The sequence below is a fragment of the Trichomycterus rosablanca genome, chromosome 1 (genome assembly GCF_030014385.1).
Source record: "Trichomycterus rosablanca isolate fTriRos1 chromosome 1, fTriRos1.hap1, whole genome shotgun sequence".
Lineage (NCBI taxonomy): Eukaryota > Metazoa > Chordata > Actinopteri > Siluriformes > Trichomycteridae > Trichomycterus > Trichomycterus rosablanca.
This window is the reverse complement of record NC_085988.1, coordinates 9,775,854-9,784,786: the sequence shown is the minus strand read 5'-3', so window position 1 is coordinate 9,784,786 and position 8,933 is coordinate 9,775,854. Positions and strand designations below refer to the sequence as shown.

Below are 8,933 nucleotides of genomic sequence, written 5' to 3'. Positions count from 1 at the left end.
AAATTAGTTGTACTTTTAGAAAAGAATGTGTTCTGAATAAATTAATATATGGAAAGTTGAGTATCAGAACTTTACAAATAGTAATTATTTCTTTCTGGAAATTACTAGATTTATTCACCAGTTTGGATAAGGGTTATCATAAATCATAGTAATTAGGTGAGAGTGTAACTGTCTTAATGACATGTTTAGTTATGTTTGTTTTATCTAGTTAAAAGTTAAAAGAAAATTGTAAAAAAAAAATATGTTAAAAGCTTTAAAATAATTTATGGATAAAACTGGTTGTTAACGTCAAGTGTTATGAGTCACATGACCTGAGTTCATAACCGTGGCATTGTGGATCAGAACCAACAACGGGGAAACAGGCGCACACAGTAATTGTATTTCATTTATTGTTGCATTTGTACATAATGTTGTGTTTGTGTATTTTCATGGACAATGATGTACATCATAAGCAACTTTGTTCAATTTTACATTTGGTTATGCTCACGTGTTTGGAAAAGCTTTTCAGTGTACGCTAACTTAAGAGACTTTAAAGGATGTAGACTTTATAAGTACTAAACTTCATGCTATGTCGAACAGCCAATGAGAACGCAAGATACAGTGTGAGGGGAAACGCAGGAGAGGAGTGTAAAAATGTGGTACCAGGGCGTAATATAGTTTATATCAAAATACATCAGCACACACTCACACGTTTTACAGTATTTCTGACCTGATCGTTCTCTACAAAACACCAACGCTGCACTGCAAAAAATATTTATTAATCTCCAACTCACTATAGAACAATCCATACTGCTCGTGTAGCCAAATCCACTCAGATTCATTTATTTTGCTACACTTCTGTAAGTCGCTCTGGATTACAGCGTCTGCTAAATGCAGAAAATGTAAATGTAATTCTTCTCCTTGATTTTATGCAGCACATTAGCGCACAAACTTTGATCTCTCGCTACATGTTGACGTGTACTTTTGGACATGGTATCATTAAACCCCTCGTCACTCATCGTTTGTGACAAAACGTAGTTTGGGAGACCAGAGAAGCTCGCCTGTGATTCCAGTTGGTGATAGATGGTGTAGTGTGAAATACACATCGACTTAAAAGACTCCCGATTACAAGAGATCCGGTCGTGTAGTGAGAACTGTACAGCAACCTGACCACTTGGAAAGTCGTGTAGTGTGAACTTCCCATTAACAACTTAATAATATGAGACAGAGACGGACTGGGAGTTGAACACAGCTCGCTTTTTTACTTCACATTAATGGACTACAATACAGGTTAACAGTGACACAGTACGGTGCTCCAAACAGGACAAAACATATTACCAAAAATACATTACAGAATTAATTTAGTAAAACGTTATATCTGTGGTTTGATTGTAATTATAAATGTTAGCTAGATATCTGAACTATATTAGTGCTAATTATAAGAAATAAAAAACAATGATGCCGCAGCTTTACCAGTCAGTCACACATCGTACATCATTTAGCTACACCATTTCTTGCCATTTTATTTTGTAGTACCGAGTAATGAATTTACATACGACAAATGTATCGGAGTAAAAGTACACAATTTCTTTAGAAAATGTAGTGTAGTAAAAGTAAAAGTTGTCAACATTTTTTATACTCAAAGTACAGATACTTTATTATTACTTGGTTACTTTACACTGTTGTGTAAAAGACAAAGTACATAATCGATTAATTAATTAATTATATAATTAATTATATTAAATAGTAAAACAAATTAAATAGTGTAACAAAACCAACAGATTATTGTTAGCACCTAAAAGACGTGTACCAGTCCAGCTGAAGGACATCTGCAGGATGGGTTCTGGAGCCAGAATACCCCAGCATCGGACAGTTCCTTGTTTTAGGGCCTGATTCATAGTGAAACGGCCTTCCCTGCCATCTCAGACTTCTCCCAAACTTCTCTGACCAAATAAACACTGTACCACGGTAAAGTTAAGACACAATCAACTTTCGTTCAACCCAAACTTACGAAATGCGAACAGTTAGCAAGCATGCCCAAACCATGCAGATGTTCTCACAGGTCTCTAGGCCTGCTGTAGACGGCCTCCTCAAACTCCAACTGAACTTCTATCTTATCTTCTTACCTTAGTGGGGTGGTTTCCCAGAGAGAGATTAAGCCTAGTCCTAGACTAAATGGTCTTTTAATATAGATTAACAGAAATCTGCTTTCTCAGTCGTGTCTTAAAATAGGCCTAGATTAGGCCTAATTCTGAATGATCTAATTTGATTTGAGTTTTGAAAGCCCACACAGAAATTCCCATGTGGAGGACACATGATTTACATGCAAAAGTAGGTCGGTTACAATGTCTGTTCCTAAATATACTAGACTCTGTGTCTCCAAAGGGGTCATAAATGCTGTTAAGATAAAACACGAGGGATGAGCAAAGTGGGGCTGAGTTGTGATCTGCAGGATGTTTGAGATATGCTGAGGAGTCATAAGTCCCTTGTGGAGGAATATGTCTGAACATAAAAGGGTCTTCTGAAGAAGTGTAGGTGTGGGGGGGAGGTCTCGAGGGTTTCCTCTGGAGGTCGTAAAAATCTCTGAAGATAAACAGACCCTAGGTTTTCAGGAAAAACTGAAAACTGAAGTAAAAAGTTAATATTTAATTCAGACAATTCTTTTTATCATTATTCCACTACAATATTACACACACTATTAATATTAAACACACTATTAATATTAAACACACTATTTATATTACACTAATAATATTAAACACAATTAATATTAAACACACTATTAATATTAAACACACTATTTATATTACACTATTAATATTAAACACACTATTAATATTAAACACACTGAATATAAAACACAATTAATATTAAACACACTATTTATATTACACTATTAATATTAAAAACATTATTAATATTACACACACTATTAATATTAAACACTATCAATATTAAACACACTATTGATATTAAACACACTATTAATATTACACACACTATTAATATTAAACACACTATTTATATTATACTATTAATATTAAACACATTATTAATATTACACACACTATTAACATTAAACACTATTAATATTAAACACATTATTAATATTACACACACTATTAATATTAAACACTATTAATATCAAACACACTATTTATATTACACATGCTAATAATATTAAACACAATTAATATTAAACACACTACAATATTACACACACAATTAATATTACACACATTATTAATATTACACACACTATTAATATTAAACACACTATTGATATTACACACACTATTAATATTACACACACTATTAATATTAAACACACTATTAATATTACACACACTATTGATATTACACACACTAATAATATTAAACACAATTAATATTACACACACTATTGATATTACACACACTATTAATATTAAACACACTATTGATATTACACACACTATTAATATTACACACACTATTAATATTACACACACTATTAATATTACACACACTATTAATATTACACACACTATTAATATTACACACACTATTAATATTAAACACACTATTGATATTACACACACTAATAATATTAAACACAATTAATATTACACACATTATTAATATTAAACACACTATTAATATTAAACACTATTAATATTAAACACACTATTGATATTACACACACTAATAATATTAAACACAATTAATATTACACACACTATTAATATTAAACACACTAATAATATTACACTATTAATATTAAACACACTATTAATATTACACTATTAATATTAAACACTATTAATATTAAACACTATTAATATTAAACACACTATTAATATTAAACACTATTAATATTAAACACACTATTAATATTAAACACTATTAATATTAAACACACTATTAATATTAAACACACTATTGATATTAAACACACTATTAATATTAAACACACTATTGATATTAAACACTATTAATATTAAACACACTATTAATATTAAACACTATTAATATTAAACACTATTAATATTACACACACTAATAATATTACACACAACATTAAACACACTAATAATATTAAACACACTATTATTATTACACTATTAATATTAAACACTATTAATATTAAACACTATTAATATTAAACACAATATTAACATTAAACACTATTAATATTAAACACACTATTAATATTAAACACACTATTAATATTAAACACTTAATATTAAAAACACTATTAATATTAAACACTATTAATATTAAACACACTATTAATATTAAACACTTAACATTAAACACACTAATAATATTAAACACACTATTAATATTACACTATTAATATTAAACACACTATTAATATTAAACACACTATTAATATTACACTATTAATATTAAACACACTATTAATATTACACACACTATTAATATTACACTATTAATATTAAACACTATTAACATTAAACACTTAATATTATACACACTATTAATATTAAACACTATGATTATTAAACACACTATTAATATTACACACACTATTAATATTACACTATTAATATTAAACACTATTAATATTAAACACTATTAATATTAAACACACTATTAATATTAAACACTTAACATTAAACACACTAATAATATTAAACACACTATTAATATTACACTATTAATATTAAACACACTATTAATATTAAACACACTATTAATATTACACTATTAATATTAAACACACTATTAATATTACACACACTATTAATATTACACTATTAATATTAAACACTATTAACATTAAACACTTAATATTATACACACTATTAATATTAAACACTATGATTATTAAACACACTATTAATATTAAACACATTATTAATAATACACACACTATTAATATTAAACACATTATTAATAATACACACACTATTAATATTAAACACTATTTATATTACACACTATTTATATTACACACACTATTAATATTAAACACTTAATATTAAACACTATTAATATTAAACACTATTAATATTAAACACTATTAATATTACACACACTGTTAATATTAAACACTATTAATATTAAACACTATTTATATTACACACACTATTAATATTATTAATAATACACACACTATTAATATTACTACACACTGTTAATACTACAGACGCTATTAATAATTATGGAGGAGAATGTAAATACACATAACAGTTAAGCACAATATCATCACTGTTACTAATTTAACTATGAGTAAACATAATTCTAATAATAATAAATCATGAAATAAATTGAGTGATTGATGCAGAAAGTTTTTACCTCGTGTCTTACGGCAGATGATGATGATCACCACTGCTGCAGCAACCAAAAAACCACACAATACTGGAATAATTATACTCCAGGGTGAATGAGGATCTGCAGGAGATTCAGTGTCATGAATATAAAATTAGAAAACAGTGCTGAGGAAATTATTTCTTATATATTTTTTACTGCTGATGTTTTTAAAGTGCAGCACAACCCCTGTAAAAAACTCCTTTTTACTGAAATGATTTCTGCTCCCTTGATTAATTGCCATCATTTAAGTAGTTCTGGTCCCACACTTTTCTTTGATTCTGTCGTTATGTAACCCCACACCCAAGCTGTTCTTCTGTTTTGGCAGCATGATCAAACTGTGGATGTGGGATGTAAGTTTGCTTTGTGTTAATTTATGTTTAGTTAAAATTATTGTGAAACATTGTTAATGTTTGTTTGGTTTTGCCATTTAAAGCCATTCCAGTCCTCAGTAAAGAAGGAAATATTGCTCCATGTCTCCTGTGTTTTAATCCAACACCCCACTCCACCTTATGCCAAATATCCTCCTGAGCTTTTACAACCCCAGCGATACAACTGAACATACTGAACATTAAATCATGTATTCACTTCATTTCATAGTAAAACATCTAGTGAAATAGGAAATGATTGAATGTTTTGTATATTGTTTTACAACTTTAAATAAAATATATTCAGCTTTTTAATCATTATAACTGTGATAATAAATAACAGCGGTTATTAGGGTATTGCAGTATTGAGGAATACTCCAGTATTTTAAAATGTTGATGTAACGGTGGATATTCTGACATAAAATTAGCCATTAGCTAGTGAGTGAGCAAAACCATGCTAGCATGAAAGTGAATTCAGACAAAGAATTCTCTGATTTTTTTAGTGTGATTATTTTTAAAATATAAGACTTTTAAGATAAAATGTGGAAAAAACAACATTAAAATGAGGAGTTTAATAAGCCGCTCATCTTCCACAGTTATTTTCCCTCCAGAAAGATCATGTGAGCTCCTGTGCTAAATAAACATGTTCAGAACCCTGTACGTTTTGTCTTGTGTACATTTTCCTCCTGTACATCACTGGATCCTGTGAATTACGAGGTTGTTAAAGGGTCATAATATTAATAATGCTACACGAAAGCTAATGCTACTGCGCATTAATTAGACGTCACTGAACTACACCAATCAAATCAACAGAATGAACGGCTCGCTTGTGGCGAGTACAACCAAAAGCGTAACACCCAACCATTCTTGTTTTCTACTTTAATGTAGCTAGCTACTAAAAATATAAAGTAAAACTTGTGACTATCACTGCACTGCTACACTGGTAAATCACGCTGCTTCAAGCGGTTATTTAAGAGGCTTATTAATGAAAAAAAAAAAAGAAAACATTAAGAAGCTTCCAATTTAGTGACGTCAATTCCGTGCGCAGTAGCATTAGCTTACATGTAGCAAAATTCATATTTTGACTCTTTAACGACTTCATAATTCAGATAATCCAGTGATAATAGACAGAAGAATCGCCATAAAACAAAACGTAACAGCTCTGGAACATTTTTTATGACTACATTATGTAAGAGAGGCAATTTTCTAAATGTCTATTCATCTTTCCTATTTAAAATTTCTGTTAGACCCGAGTTAATATGGGCATAACATCATGGCATGGTCTACAAAATGATCACTAAATCATCACTAAATCAGAATGTACAGCACTGGGGATCATGGGAAAACCTGCTATCTAACAAATAAAAACAGTGTGTGTACAGTTGTTTTAATTTATTGTATTATTTTTTTTTGGGGGGGGGGGGGGGGGGGTAGAAAACAAATAAGAGAAGGTTCAAGCCTCCAGTTTACAGTGTATAAACCATCACACACACTTGTTAAGTAATATTAATCAACCATACTAAATGACCAAAAGTATGTGGACACTAACAATCCATTGCTAACAGATCTCTAAAATCAGTAAAAGAAAACAGTATGACTGCACCCCTCCTGATCAGAGTTCAGCCACATCCATTTCTAACTGATGGTGTAAAATACTGACAAACGTTTAGTAGATTTCTGGTAGTCTGGTCAGTAAGATGATTTACTACTGTTACAGGTTTTCTAATTTCGGTCGATACGATATAATTCCGATATCGATATGAATAATACAAATGTCAGAAAAACTGCCAAGAAAACCAAAATTGGATGCCGGTACCTGCAAACCTCTTTTCTGGTTGCTGGCAAGAAATACAAGCTGAATACACGACTGAATTAGTCCTTCCTCTCTTATCAGCTATTTCATCTGCTGCTTTTATAACTGTAGACAGTGGCAAAGCCAGACAGTTTCCATAAGGGTGGCCAGACTGAGACCACTGCTCACACAGGGATGGCACAGAAACTGTCTGATACCTTTTTTTTGTGGCAAGTTGCTGTTGATCTAGTAGTGTTTTGGTCACTCACTCGTTTATCTATACAGGCAGTGAGTGTCATGTAGAATTACATCAAGCCTAGAATAATAATAAGCTTTTTATTTTTTCTCATTTTCCCTGTGAAAAACTAAAATATAGCCTCTAACCTTAACAGAATTTCAAAGATATTCTTTTGCAATACTTGATCATTTGACTGCAAACTTGTGTGTACTGATGAGACTCATTTGAACCCCAGAACATGCTAGCGTGAATGCATGGAAAACAAATTTTAATTTTCTTTCAAGAATATGACCCACACTATCAAGCCAAATCAGCATTGAAAATTGACTTTACTTTTAATAACCTTCTACAATGCTGGGGATTCTTAAAACTGAATATTCTCTTTTCAATAGAAGTGTTATTTAACTGCTATTAGGAAGAAAACCGCCCAATCTGGCAACAGTGGAACGCGAATATCCCGTTGGTGCCTTTATTCGTAGCGCGCCACAACTAATAAGAAGTAATATTAATAACTGGTATTAGTACTCAGTAGTATTAGTACTCACTACTAGTACTTCTTCTGTAATTGTGTTGGTGGTTGACGTTTATGTTGAGTTTGTTACTGCACTGTTATGATGGAGAACTACTCGCTTGAGGTGCGCTGTTGAATTGCGTCCCTGTGGGAACACCTGCGTGCAAAAATGTTTCCGCAAAAAAGTAACACGGCCAAAGCGCACTGACGTAATGCATATCGATCAAAATTGTTTAAAAATCATATCACGGTTATTGAAACATTTTCTATCGCAATATATATCAATATCGAATTATTGTCCAGCACTAGAAAATCGTATTGTTTAAAATATTATTTAATAAATACAATGATCAGTACTGGGGACACACAAGGCACCAAATTGTAGGAACGACCGGTTTTGTGTTTGAGGTTAGTTTAGCACTGGAGCTACGAGGCTAATGCTACTTCTAAATAAGAGAAGGTTCAAGCTAGGGCTGGGCGATCAAAAATAATATCTCGATATATATCTTGATATTTTTTCATCCCATAAGGTAACAACAACAAGACACTTCTGAGACAAAGCTACTTTTCATACAAAATTTTAACAGGCACTTTTATTAATATTCATGCTGGGGAAGCTTCACACAGGAACTACATTTCCTTAAAAAAAAAAAGAACTATTCTAAGAAAAAGTTTGTTGTTCTCTAACGTCTCACCTGTGGTGTAATGTGAATTACAAATATATGGTCT

The 8,933-nt window shown here is 30.7% G+C and overlaps 1 long non-coding RNA gene across 1 annotated transcript; it reads right to left on the bottom strand.

Moving 5' to 3' along the window:
• Positions 1-1,689: 1,689 nt before the first annotated feature.
• Positions 1,690-8,317, bottom strand: LOC134318697 (uncharacterized). Its single transcript, XR_010013418.1, has 3 exons — positions 8,239-8,317; positions 5,284-5,379; positions 1,690-2,604 (listed from the first exon to the last, which is right to left on the bottom strand). It is a non-coding gene; the product is annotated as an uncharacterized LOC134318697 (long non-coding RNA).
• Positions 8,318-8,933: the final 616 nt, after the last annotated feature.